Here is a 14632-nt window from a genome sequence, read left to right on the forward strand (position 1 = left end):
ATTCCTAAACCCGCCCCCTTCACAACCCACTGCAGGGCGCTCCGAAAGAAAGCTGCTTGACAGAGCTGCTGTTGGTCACTCACTGAGAAAGCCGCTAAAACTGGTAAAACTGTCTTCCAGCCACCTGCTGCTCTTCCTATTGTTGTTTAAGTCACTTCTCCTCTTACTGTCACTGACAGAAATTGTGATAACAATTGTCTTTTATGTCACTCGTTTCCTTATCACCACCAATGGAAATACCACTGCTTTACAGCCGTGTTTCTCAGCGACCAATCCCTGGACCGGCGCTGGAGTCACCAGAGTCACCAGAGTCTGACCCGGCTCCATCTCGTAACGCACACTCTCCATTGGCAGTAAGTGTACTCCATTCATATTAACTAGTGTGAGTCCGGCTGAAACGCCATTTCGGCGCGTGTCACGTCATTTAGACGTGGGAACGAGGCAGGGGTGATGGAATCAATCTCCAGCGCCAGCCTGTCCTGGCCATCGGGTGGGTACAAACGAGAGCAGAGAACAACCTGAGAAAGCAAGAAGAATCCACCCCAGAAAACAACAAAGAAGCATGACAGGATGAAAGTCTTGTCTGCAACTGACTGGTGATCAATGGCCATGCAGAGCCCTAGGCAGCGTGACACAGCCGGAGCCATCGACTCACGTGAAAACAAAAACCTATGAAAAGAGGGGTGAGCGTGGGAAGCCTTGGGGAACCTTCTGCTTAGCAGTATCAAGGAGCGTCGGTGCGCGCCTGACAGAGACCCGGCTTTCCTCCTGCCCGGCTTCCCTGGCCAGTCAGCCCCCACGAGCTGTGTGATGTGTGACAGCTCCCCAAGGACAGTGTCTGGAACCACTCAGGACGCAGCCAGGCAGGACTCAGGGCTCGGAGTCTGACCCTCCGGGTCTGCCCACACCAGCGCAGCCGCATCCTGACTCTGCCCTCGGAGGGTCCAGCCCCGCTTCTCTGCCTGAGCTCCCCCTGTGGGGCCCCCTGGATGGGTCCTGGGGAGCCCTTCACACCCCCAAAGAGCCAGGCACCCTCCTTGCAGTCAGAGGTAATTCCTGTGGCAACAGGTAAATGATGATCTCCCAGAGTCAATAATGAATCGATTGAAAAGTTAAGGATTTTATTAAAACAACAGGAATATAAAAACTAGATTACTTTTTACTTATACAGTTGGGGGGGGGGGAGACTATTGCTTTCAGAGCAAGTTTTAAATGGAAACTAAAAGAGAGAGAGGAGAGAAAGGGTTAACATCTTACCAGTTGCAGAAGGAAGAGTTGCAACATGACACCCAGAAGCTAAACAGCAGCAATACAGAGCCGGCTTGCACGGTTCACGGTTCGCGCTCGGAGTCGGAGGTGGGAGAGACAGGGACGGGCCAGGTGATCAGTCTGGCGGACGGTGAGTTCTCTCTACCGGAGCCTGGGGCGTGCCCCAGCTTTATACTAATGGCTTCAGGTAGCCGTGGTTGCTCCGGATTGGAGGGGAGACATTTGAACCAGGACAAACTTTTGGCTGGGTGATGAGCCGACCGTTAGGGTGGCAGTGCTACTGGTCACGTAGACAGTAGCTGCCGGTCACCTGGGCAGTTTCTGGAGGAGCGAGGAAATGGCCTAATAAGGTCAGGTCGCGATTTCACTGATGCACCAAGTGATTAGGTGGGGGCGAGAGGTGGGCATGTCAGGTACTGTGTTGCAACACTTCCCAGCCCGTGGGGGAGTCGGGGGTTTATTAGTTCTCAGGATCCCAGCGCAGACACACTTTATTAGCAGAAACATTAGAAGTTACAGCAGCGACCAACTGGAGAGTGTCTGAGCCCCGCTCGGGCCCCTCTTCCGCCTTCCCCCACCGGGGGACAGCCCCACCTCCCAGCCCACAGACACGCCTTCCTTTTCCCTCCCCCGAACTCTGTCTCTTTCCCAGGCAGGATGTTACAACCTGTTGAAGCTGGTCTGACCCAGGGGGGCAAAGGGGTCTGGTCTGCAGACGTGTGGCTGGGGAAGACCCATCCTCCCTCTAGTGGCCTCTGCAATGATCACACACCTGGCTCCCATCACTGACACAGGAGTAACATGGGGGAAACTGAGGCATGCACAGCACTCAGAGGAAACACTGGGGCATCTCCACTTGATCACATCTCTCCCCCTTCGAGACTGAACTGAGCGGGGTCATCTCAGCTGGTGACCTGGGGAATTCCCCACCCCACCCCCGTGACAGAGCGTCAGCTCTAACATTGACCCTCCCCGTAACGCGGCCACCCCCACAGCGTGATCCTGGCGGCTCAGACTCCATCTCGAGCTCGGCATTAGCCCCTTTCATCAGATGTCGCCAGGGCAGAGGCGAGGGCTCGTGCACACAGCGACGCGCCGACCGAGCAGGTACAGCTGCAGTTTCATGAGCCCCGCCATGGCCAGGCCTCCTTCTCTGTGACATCACAGCTCTGCACCCGGGCAGCAGCGTCTGCTCAGTACACGCTGGGGGCCTCTCCCCCGTGGCGTCCGTTTCCATCAGCCCCGCACCAGCCCTGTGTCTGAGGTGTCTGCGAACACTATAAAGGGCTTGTGGAAACCTGGATTGGCCAGAACTGGGCCCTGGATCAGAGCCTTTGTCAGCGCACACAAGCTTTCTGGCACTCTCGGTCCAGACCCCCTTGTCTGGCTTCTCCTCCCTACACAGCTCAGTGATGGGGGCTGTGGAGCTGCAGTGAGGCACAAACCTCCAGTAGCACCCGCCCCCCCGCTAAAGGCCTGGGCCTGGGTCTCAGTCTGGGGACAGGCCAGTCTCTGATCACATCCACCGTAGCCATCTCGGGCTATAGGCAGCTGCTCCCCACCTTGTGGCCCAGGTCTGTAACCTCGGCCATCCCCACCTTACACGTCTCTGCCGTCACTGTCAGCCCTGCCTCCTTCTGGCCACCCAGCCCCCGCCTCACCCGGGACACAGGGTCTGCCCAGTTCTGGCTGAAGATGCAGGTGTCGTCACTGTGCGCCAGGGCAAAGCTCTCCATCCCCCTCAGGAACTGGGCCGCCAGGCGCTGGGAGGTGGCAGGTGCCCCCGTGAGGCCGAATGGCAGGACCAGGCACAAGGGATCTTTTCCAGGGGACAAGGTAATATGGCAATATGCCAGTTTATTGTGAGAAAACAATTGTATTAATAACTAATAACTGCTACATAAAACACACACACACACACACATGCACCCCAAATGTTCTGCAGCTGATCACGTATAGTTACCAGTCCTGATCGTAGCTTGAGTTTGCCCTTCCTTGGCCCCTCTTTGGGGCAATTCTCCCCTGCAGAGCTGTGATCAGTGACACCGACTCCCCGGCCGTGACCCAGAGCCCCTGGCGGGGGGCACAGAGCACCGAGGGGCTCACGGGGCCCCTCCCCTGACACCTACAGAGCATCCCCCAAAGGGGTTGTGAGGTCTGGCCGAGAGCCGGCAGCACTGGGCACGGTGACCGTGGCGAGCTGTGCCCGGTTGGCACGTGCAGGGCTGTGTATCTGGCCTGGAAATCAGGGTCCGGGTCCCAGCCGGGCAGTGGGGGGCACGGACTGGTACTGGCAGACAGGAGGTGCTGGGCCGGTCTCTCCCTGTCCATCTCCGTGGGGCTGAGTGGGGCAGAGCTCACCAGGGCGGCTATTTGCACCCAGAGCAAGGCCCAGCAACGTCTGCACAAGCACCAGGGCAGAAGCCGAGGGGGAAAAGCCCCAGTGTGGGGTGTCGTGTTTGTGAGTGTGGGCACGGGATGGGGGGGATATATCTCGGGGGCACCCGGGATCCCTCACCGAGGAGAGCAGCTGCCAGCGCGTTTGTCTGCTGAAGGGAGCGTCAGAGCCAGGCCGGCCGTGGGTCGGGCAGACAGGCTGTGGGGCGCTGAGCCCGCAGGAGCTGCCAGGGTCGTGTTCGGGGCGGCCGGGGTCTGGGAGGCACGTGCCCGTTTTATTCTCCATGTAACCCATCGTCCCATGAACTGCAGCGGCTCCTTCTCCCCGCGCTGGTCTCTGCGCAATGAACGCAGCCTGTTTGCTCTGATCGAATGGCCGGGGAGGGGGGAGGTGAGCAGCGCTGGTCGGGGGGCACTGCTAAGCTGGGGGTCCTGGGCCTTGGGGGTCTGCGGAGCTGGGCATTCGGCCAGTGTCCCACAGCAGGGGGTGGTCACCCCAGGGGATGCTGGGAGGCTGGGGGTCCCTAGCGCTGCTCTGCCTGCAGGGTCTGTGCCGTGAGCCTGTCACTCACCACTGGCCTGCCTGCGCTGCTGGGGGCAGGTTCTCGTACAGTGGGGGCGTCATGTCGCTGCCCCGGGGGGTCTTGCTCCAGTGTCACGCAGGCTGGCTTGAGTGGGGGGGGCATTTTGTATATTGTGTGACATCAGTTTGTCAGAATCATGACAATTCATGTGAGATACACCATGGCAGGTACTGTTAGGAGGGATGTATCGTGCTGAGTAAGATAAATATACTACATGTTCGTGTATTACATGTGAAATGGAAGTTATGGATATATTTGATATTTCTGTATGTCAATTTGTGCTGGCTGGGACACACCCCAGACAGAGGCGGCAGAACAATAGCCTGCTTGATGGCCCATTAAGTCATTCACAGAGACAAGGGGCCCAGGAAGAAACTGAAGGCAGACCTGAAGAGTTACCAGGATTGGCCCATGTGACTCTGGACTCTGGACAATTTTAGTTCTTGTAACTTTCCACAGGCCGCATGGCCAGGGACAGAGGGTTTATAAGATCAAACCACAGAAACCATTTTGTCTTCTATCCTGAGCTTCAGCCACCTACCCACCTCTGGATCAAGTCATCTGCAACTGAAGCTGTGTAACAAAGGACTTAGACCCATCCAGGTACTGGATGTGCACCAGAGGGACTGTTCAAGCTGCAACTCTGCATTTCTTCCAGAAACCTGATGTATCTGGACTTTCAATCATGTGTATGTATCTGATTTGCTCTAATCCTTTAACATTTCACTCATGGTTTATTTCTTTCTTTTTACAATAAACGTTTAGTTTTAGTTACTAAAGGATTGGCTGGCAGCGTGGGATCTTAGGTAAGATGATGGAATTGGTGGCCTAGCTCCCAAAGCCTCTGCTCTAACCACTAGATCCCCATTCCCCTCCGAGATCGTGGCATGGAACCCAGGAGTCCTGGCTCTCCCAGGGGGAGGGGAGGGCTGTTACTCACAGAGGAAAAAGACCAGGTCCCCGACCAGCACCACCTGGCCAGCGACCTGATGAGGATCCCGGTGATTGCTCTGGCTGACAGAGAAGTTCCCGGGGCTGCAGTTGGAGATGCTGGAGGAGAAGGGGGAGAAGGGCACAGGTCCAGGACTATTTAGAAAGGCTGGACACGCACAAGTCCTTGGGGCTGGATGCAATGCACCCGAGGGTGCTGAGGGAGTTGACTGATGTGATTTCAGAGCCATTGGCTGTTATCTTTGAAAGCTCGTGGCAATTGGGGGAGGTCCCTGGTGATTGGAAAAAGGCAAATCTAGTGTCCGTCTTCAAGAAAGGGAAGAAAGAGGAACCAGGGAACTACAGACTGGTCAGCCTGACCTCAGTCCTCAAAAAAATCATGGAGCAGGTCCTCAAGGAATCCATTTTAAGGCACTTGGAGGAGAGGAAGGTGATCAGGAACAGTCAACATGGATTCACCAAGGAAAAGTCATGCCTGACCAACCTGATTGCCTTCTATGAAGAGGTGACTGGCTTTGTGGCTGTGGGCAAAGTGGTGGATGTGATATACCTTGACTTTAGCAAAGCTTTTGATACGGTCTCTCACAGTATTCTTATCAGCAAGTTACAGATGTGTGGGTTGGATGAATGGACTATAAAATGGATCGAGAACTGGCTAGAGCACAGGGCTCAACGAGTAGTGATCAATGGCTCCATGTCTAGCTGGCAGCCGGTCGCAAGCAGAGTGCCCCAGGGGTCGGTTCTGGGGCTGGTTTTGTTCAACATCTTCATCAATGATCTGGAGGATGGGGTGGATGCACCCTCAGCAGGTTTGCAGATGACACTGAGCTGGGGGGAGTGGTAGATACCCTGGAAGGAAGGGATGGGATACAGAGTGACCTAGACAAACTGGAGGATTGGGCCAAAAGAAATCTGCTGAGGTTCAACAAGGACAAGTGCAGAGTCCTGCACTGAGGATGGAAGAATCCCATGCACAGCTACAGACTGGGACCGACGGGCTAGGCAGCAGTTCTGCAGAAAAGGACCTGGGGTTACAGTGGATGAGAAGCTGGATAGGAGTCAGCAGTGTGTCCTGAGTGCCAGGAAGGCTAATAGCATATTGGGCTGCATTAGTAGGAGCATTGCCAGCAGATGGAGGGCAGTGATTATTCCCCTCTATTCGGCATTGGTGAGGCAGCATTTGGAGTATTGTGTCCAGTTTTGGGCCCCCCACTACAAAAAGGATGTGGAGAAATTGGAGAGAGTGCAGCGGAGGGGAACAAAAATGATGAGGGGGCTGGAGCACAAGACTTATGAGGAGAGGCTGAGGGAACTGGGCTTGTTTAGCAGAAGAGAAGAGTGAGGGGGGATTTGGTAGCAGCTGTCATGCTGGCTGGATTGGGGGTGGCAGCATGTATGATATTGTTTGATATCAGTGTGTCAAAATCATAGTAAATAATGTGAGATTTGCCATGCCAGGTGCTGTTAGAAAGGCTGTGATGTGCTAAGTAAGACGAGGATGTTTCTGTTCCTGTGTTATGTGTGTAATGGACGTTAGGGACATGGTTGCTGTGTCTGTATTTCAAACTGTGCTGTGCCTGGGTCACACCTCAGACAGGATGGCTGTAGCACTAGCCTGCTTCGTGGCCCATTAAGACATTCACAGGTGCAAGGGGCAGGGGGAGAAGCCAGGGATACAACTAATGAGTCACCAGGACGCACTCATGTGACTCTGGACTCCATTTTGGTTCCTGTAAAATTCCACAAGCAGCATGGCCAGGGCCAGAGGACATAAAAGGGAGAAGCCCTTTGGTCTTCAGTCTGTCTTTAGTCTGTCCTTCAGCCCTCTATCCACCTCTGGATCAACTCATCTACTGAAGCTGTGAAACAAAGGTCTGAGACCCAGCCAGGTACTGGATGTGCACCAGAGGGACTGTACAAGCCTCCAAACTCCACAATTGTCCTAGAAAAACAAGGTTACTTACCAGTAACTGATGTTCTTCTAGATGTGTTGTTCACGTCTATTCCAATATAGCTGAGTGCGTGCCTCCATGCAGGGTTCCCGGAACTTTTTCCCCTTAGCAGACCCCATAGGGTTGGTTCTGGTGCCCCCTGGACTCCTGCGCACATGCTGTGGTATATGAGGCACCGCCGACCCTACGGCCCCTCAGTCCCTTCTTTCTGCCAACTCCGGCAGCGGGGACGGAGGGTGGGTGTGGATTGGACATGAGCAACACATCTCGAAGCACATCAGTTACTGGTAAGTAACCCTGTTTTCTACTTCGAGTGATTGCTCATGTCCAGTCCACTATAGGTGATTAAAAAGCCACACCTTGGAGGTGGGTAGGAGTTACTGGTGAGCTGCCCTCAGCACCGCTCTGCTGAATCCCGCGTCCTCCCTCGCCTGCTGCACGATGGCGTAGTGGGACGTGAAGGTGTGCACCGATGACCAGCTAGCGGCTTTGCAGATGTCCTGCAGGGGCACCCTCTCCAGGAAGGCTGTAGACGAGGCCTGAGCTCTGGCTGAGTGTGCTGTGATGGTTCCCGGGAGTGGCACCTTCGCCTGCTCGTAGCAGCACTTGATGCAGGATGTGAAACATGAGGAGATGCGCTGGGTGGAGACAGGTGATCCTCTCATCTGGTCCGCCACTGCGACGAAGAGCTGCGTCGATTTCCAGAATGACTTCGTCCTGAGGATGTAGTAGGCCAGGGCTCGTCTCACGTCCAGCGAGTGCCATCTCCGCTCCTCCTCCGACCCGTGTGGTTTGGGAGAAAACACGGGGAGGAAAATACCTTGGTTACAATGAAATCAGGAAACCACCTTGGGCAGGCAGGCTGGGTGAGGTCTCAACTGCACCTTATCCTTATAGAATACTGTATACGGGGGCTCCGAGGTCAAGGCTCTAATTTCGGAGACCCTCCTGGCTCTTTTACATTGATGTGCAGGCGCCTCTCCTCCCCCGTCCAGCGCCCCTGGGTGCCCAGGTTGGCGCTGATGTGGGCTCCCCACCCCACTTCCAAGGCATCGGAGATCAAGGTGATTGACGGGACCAGATCCCTGAAAGGGACGCCCCTCTACACTGCCCTGGGGGTCCGCCACCAGTTCAGGGAGGCTAGGATGGACGGGGGGACCATGGTCACCCTGTTCAAGGAGTGTCTGCTCGGCACATACGCTGAGGCCAACCATGCCTGGAGCAGCCTGAGCCTGAGGCGAGCCAGCTGCACTACGTACGTGCGGGCTGCCATGTGCCCTAACAGCTGCAGGCAGTGCCTGGCTGTCATCGTGGGGCACCGGTGCAGCTGGGCGATAATCGCGGCCATAACCTCGAACCGAGGTTGCGGGAGGAAGGCTCTGGCCTGGGAAGCGTCCAGGGTGGCCCCTATGAACTCTATGCGCTGCACCGGGGTTAGAGTCGATTTCTGCTCGTTTATGAGCGGACCCAGCCTGCTGCATGTGGCACAGGAGAGGGTCACACTGTCCTGCACGTGGGACCTGGACCTGCCCCTGATTAACCAGTCGTCCAGGTAGGGGAAAATCTGCACACCCTGCGCCTCAGGTGGGCAGCCACTACCGCCATGCACTTGGTGAATACCCTGGGGGCTGACGAGAGGCCAAAGGGCAGGGCCGTAAATTGGTGGTGGGACCCAGCTACCATAAATCAAAGGACGCACCTGTGGCTGGGAAGGATAGATACATGGATACCCTTCAGGTCGAGGGCGGCGTACCAGTCTCCTGGATCCAAAGCCGGGATAATGGAGGCCAGGGAGACCATGTGAAACCTGAGTCGTCTGATGTATTTGTTTAAATGGCGCAGGTCTAATATGGGTCTCAGACCCCCCTTTGCCTTGGGGATGAGGAAATACCTGGAATAGAATCCTCTCCCTGTCTCGTTTTTGGGGACCATTTCCACCGCCCCCAGGTCGAGGAGGGTGACTACCTCCTGCAAGAGGAGTTGCTCATGAGAGGGGTCCCTGAAGAGGGACGGGGGGGCAGATTGTTGCGGGGGAGGATGTGAATTGCAGGGCATATCCCCGGATAACTATCCCAAGGACCCAATGGTCCAATGTAATGCTTGCCCATTTGGTGCAGAAGGGCCTTAATCTGTTCAGGAAAGGCTGAGGTGGATCCAGGGAGATGGTGGGGGTGCCACCCTCGGGCGCACCATCAAAATTGCCCTCTCTTATTGCCCAAGCCCTTGGGGGCCCCTGCTGGGAGGCTGGGGACAAGCTAGGGAGACGATTACATCTTCCGAACCCCCTGTTTCTGTCCCTGCCCCTGTGGGGCTGAAAGGGCCTAGGCGGTGGCCTAGGTTGTTGCTGTACCTGGGGCCGTGACTGCCGCCTAGAAGCCTGGGGCATGTACAGGCCTAGGGAGCAAAGCGTGGCCCTGGAGTCTTTAAGGCCGTGCAGCTTCGCGTCAGTTTTATCGGAAAACAGGCCCGACCCATCAAAGGGGAGGTCCTGAATTGACTGCTGCACCTCCTGGGAGAGCCCCGAGGACTGCAGCCACGAGCAACGCCTCATGGCGATGGCGGAGGCCAGAGCCCTGCTCGCCAAGTCTGCAGTGTCACTGGAGGTTTGAAGCACTGCCCTAGCCACCGTGATCCCCTCATTGAGGACCGTGGCAAAGTCTGCGGCCTGGTCTTGGGGCAAAGCCTCAGCAAACGGCCTGAGGGAGTCCCAGAGATTAAAGTTGTACCTGCCCAGCAGGGCCTGGTGGTTCGCAATTCGAAATTGCAGTGCCACAGTCGGACAAACTTTCCTCCCAAACAAGTCCAGTTTGTTGTTATCCTTGTTTTGGGGAGTGGACCCTGTCACGCTGTCTGGGTAAGGGGGCCCCTGCAGTGTATTCAGGAGCTCCGATTGCTCCTTTCTACACCAGTCTCGCGCTGGGTAGATGGCAGGGGAGGGAGGGGGGCATTTAGTGTATTGTGTGACATCAGCATGGCAGAATCATAATAATGCGTGTGAGATACACCATGGCAGGTACTGGTAGGAGGGATGTATCGTGCTGAGTAAGATACTAATACTTGAGTTCATGTATTACACGTGAAATGGAAGTTATGGATGTATCTGATATTTCTGTATGTCAATTTGGGCTGGCTGGGACACACCCCAGACAGAGGCAGCAAGACAATAGCCTGCTTGATGGCCCATCAAGACACTCACAGATGGGAGGGGCCCAAGCACACCTGAAGAGTCACCAGGATCGGCCCATGTGACTCTGGACTCCAGTTTGGTTCTTGTGACAGTCCACAGGCCGCATGGCCGGAGGAGGGGGTTTATAAGATCAAACCACAGGATCCATTTTGTCTTTGTTCCTGTCCAGCTGCAGACACACACCGACCTCTGGATCAATTCATCTTGCAACTGAACTGAAGGACTCAGACCCATCCAGGTACTGGATGTGAACCAGAGGGAACTGTACAAGCTGCAACTCTACATTTCTTCCAGTAACATGATGTGTCTGGACTTTTAATCATTTGTATGTATCTGATTTGCTTTGACCCTTGAACATTTCTCTCATGGTTAATTTATTTCTGTTTACAATAAACCTTTAGTTGTAGTTACTAAAGGATTGGTTGGCAGCATGGGATTTTAGGTAAGATCCAAACTCACATTGCTCTGGTGCTGTGGCTGACCCCTTGGGGTCAGAGGGAACCTTTGTAGTAAAGAGCAGAGAGTTAAATAACTGGTCTCTTTACTGGCCCTAGTGCTGATTTGGGAGCCTGGAGCTGAAATGCAGTAGAGGGGACTGTGTGTATTTGTGCACTGGCTTCTGTGGGGAATCAGAAGTGCAGTTTGTGGCTGGTTGGGAAGTCTGGCTTCAGTGTCACCCACCAGCACTGGGAGAATCTGCTCTCCGTTTGCAGCCTGCCCTGACCTTGGCATTATCAGTTGGCTACTCTGGGCATGGACGGGTCACAGACCCTTGATACCCCTGTCTGTCCTGCTGGTTGGCCGCATCCACCACCAGGGTTCCCAGGGCCGGGTGGGTGAAGAGAAACTCAAACCCCTCAGCCAGGACATCATACTTTTTCTTGGCCCCTTTGGATGTAGGAGCGACTGAGGCAGGGGTTTGCCAGAGAGCCTTGGAGAGTTTAAGGATCCTGTCATGTCCTGGCAGAGCTACCCTTGACGGGCCCTCTGCCCCCAGCACTTTGAAGAGGGTATTCTCTTCCTCTACTAATTCATTGACCTCTAAGTTTAAGTTAGAGGCCACCCTCTTAAGCAGCTCCTGGTGCGCCCTGAAGTCCCTCAGTGGTGCCATGTGGTCCCCGGAGGCTGCTTCATCTGGGGAGGAGGAGGAGGACTGTGGCCACTCAACCCCCTGGCGATGGGGTGCCCCCGTGGAAGGTCCCTCCCCTGGGTCCGATTCCTCATCTGAGGAATGGCCTTTGCAGGCTTTGTCCAGTGCAGGGGGCACCGACTGGACACCTGATATGGGACGGACACTGTCCCCTGCCCACTCTGAACTCCCCATGGACCCCAGTAAGGCCATTGCCATTGACTCTGGGGGCAACCCGGGGCTGGCATCGGCACCAGTTGAGGGGCCTCATGGGGGCATCGGCTGGTCCCCGGAGCATCCCTGCTCCTTCAGGATCCCGTCACTGGAGCTGTGGCGCCGAGCCCGCCTCTGGCTCTTGGTGTCACTCCATGCCGGGGACCATCCTCTTGACGACTCTGATGTGCCGGACAAGGATCGCCTCCGCCTCCTCGAACGGTGCCGGCGAGCAGAGGTGCGCTCCGAGGAGCTCGATGTGGATGCCTGTCATCTCGCCAGCGACGACTTCTGGTGCCGTTTGCCCCTAGGGGACGGGGAGCTGTGCCGCCGGGAGCCTGGTGGTGCCGGGCCCGACTCCGACGACCGAGATCTGCGCCGCGCCGGAGTGGGCGAGCCCTTCGGTGCTGGGCTCCCTGCCGGTGACCGGATCTGGTGCCGCCTAGTCGTGGACGAACGGCTTGGTACCGGGAACTGGGAACGCGAACTGTCCCTGTGTCGTGAGGTGGACCTCGGGTGGCGCCGCCCTGTCCGCCTTGTCTCCAGCGTTGGGGACCGACTTCGGTGCCACAGCGAGGATTGGCTCGACGAGTTAGACTCGGAGCTGCTGGCAGGGGAGCCCCACGCTCGACCCTCGGTGGCCGTCCGGCGGGAGATTTTTCCACCCCTGCCGGGGGTCTCGACCAACCTTCGGGGGGACCCAGTGCAGGCTTGTCCCGAGACACCAGCCCTCTCTCCCTCAGCGGAGGGGGAGGTGGAGGCATAGGCAAGGCCATCAGGGCTCTTGCCACCTGACAAGCCTCCGGTGTTGACAGCACCTGCAGGGGCATTTCCCCACCCCCAGGAGTCGGGGGAGGCTCCCTGCTCGGAGATGCAGGCACCGGAGGAGGCTCTATGGGCCGTGGCTGGTGCATCTCCGCACTCGACCCTGCCCGTACCGGTGGTGCAGGGGAGTGTCCGCGCTCCGTGCACTGCCGCTTCTTCCTCTTCGGCACTGGAGATGCCTCTCTGCGCCGAGCAGACTCCGGTGCCGGTGGTGTGCTCTGCATTGAGGAGACGCTCGGCGCCGAGGTGGATCGAGGCGGCTCGGAGGCTGGCTGGAGCGCTGCTTCCATCAGGATGGCTTTTAGCCGAAAGTCCTGATCTTTCTGGGTCCTTGGCTTGAAGGCCTTACAAATCTTGCACTTTTCCCTCTGGTGCTGCTCTCCCAGGCACTTGAGGCAGCTGTCGTGGGGGTCACTAAGTGGGAAAGCCCTGCCGCAAGCGGCGCAAGGCTTAAAGCCAGGTGACCTGGGCATGGCCCGGCCACCCTAAGCCCTCGAGGGCTTCAATTCTATCACTAAACTACTCTACTGAACAGCACTGAACACCTAACTAACTCAACAACAACAACAACGTTCTACACGGGGAAGGTACCTGCGAAAGCAAGAGACGTTCCAGCAACGTCACGGGCGGAAAGAAGGAACTGAGGGACCATGGGGTTGGCGGTGCCTCATATACCACAGCATGTGCGCGGGGCTCCACGGGGCACCAGAGCCAACCCTACGGGGTCTGCTAAGGGGAACAAAGTTCCGGGAACCCTGCACGGAGGCACGCACTCAGCTATATTGGAATGGACGTGAGCAAGCACTCGAAGGAAAACCTGATATACATGGACTTTCAAATCATCTGCATGTATCTCATTGCTTCAGTCATTTAACATTTCTCTCATGGTTTGTTTCTTTCTTTTTCAATAAACCTTTAGTTTAGTTACTGAAGGATTGGCTGCAGCGTGGGATTTTAGGTAAGATCCAAACTTACATTGCTCTGGTGCTGTGGCTGACCTCTCTGTACTGGACCTGGTGCTGATTTGGGAGCCAGGAACTGGAATGCAGTAAAGGGGCTGTGGGCATTTGTGGACTGGCTTCTTGATAAGCAGTGTGGGGAATCAGAAGCAGTTCAGTGTCACCCACCAGCACTGGGAGAATCTGCTCTCCTTTTGCAGCCTGCCCTGACCTTGGCATTCTCAGTTGGCTACCCTGGGCATGGATGGGTCACAAATATAATGAGGGGGGGCCTTTATCTACCCAGCATGACACCCCCAACGGGAGACTGGTGTAGAAAGGAGTAATCAGAGCTCCTGAATACACCTCAGGGGCCCCCTCATTCAGAGAAATGCAACAACTCCCGTCTGCCCTTCCCCCGGGGTAGAGCCACGGGCTGGTCCCGCCATGCCGGGCTGGGAGCTTGGGGAGACCAGGTTCCGATGGGGGACTGGGGGGCACCAGGAAGCCGGGCCACTGGGGAACCTGCCTCAGGCTGGGCCACGCAGAACCATGACCCCAGGCTCAGCTGGGCCACAGGCTGGTCCCCCTACACCCTCCTTAGCCCCCGACCCCCTTCCACCGACTGACCCCGGCAAAGGGGTGCGAAACGGGGGCTCCGAGCTGATCGTGTTTCACACTCGCTGTGCAGGGGTGTGACGAGCAGCCACGCCCCAGCAAACTGGACAGCCAGACAGCCGCTCCCCCCAGACAGACATGGGCAATGGGGAGAGGAAGTTTCCAGCTGTGAAAACCCCAGATCTTCCCCCTCCCCCCGGCTAATGCAAGACTGGGAGGGGGGCCGGATGCCTGGGGTCCCACACGACCCCCCCCGTAATCACTCCTGTCCACATGCACCCCACCCAGTAGTGACTCCTGTCCACACACAGCCCCCAGGCCTGGGAGGACGCTCTACAGGGGCACATGACGGGGCGGGGGGGGGGGGGGGTTGTACAGGGCCCGGACACCTGGGTCCCCAAGAGGAAAAGCCACCTAGTGACCCCCCCCCACCCCCTCAGTGCCAGGAGTCGGGCATGGAGGGAAGGTGAATGGGGGAGGGGTGCATGTCCACGCCCGGATGCCTGGGTCCCCTGGCAGTGCCGCCCTGGAGCAGACGTCACCGAGCTGCACCCGCCCCTGTGGGACTC

The sequence above is a fragment of the Emydura macquarii genome, unplaced genomic scaffold (assembly GCF_026122565.2).
Source record: "Emydura macquarii macquarii isolate MOO-44397 ecotype Brisbane River unplaced genomic scaffold, CSIRO-AGI_Emac_v2 contig_63, whole genome shotgun sequence".
Lineage (NCBI taxonomy): Eukaryota > Metazoa > Chordata > Testudines > Chelidae > Emydura > Emydura macquarii.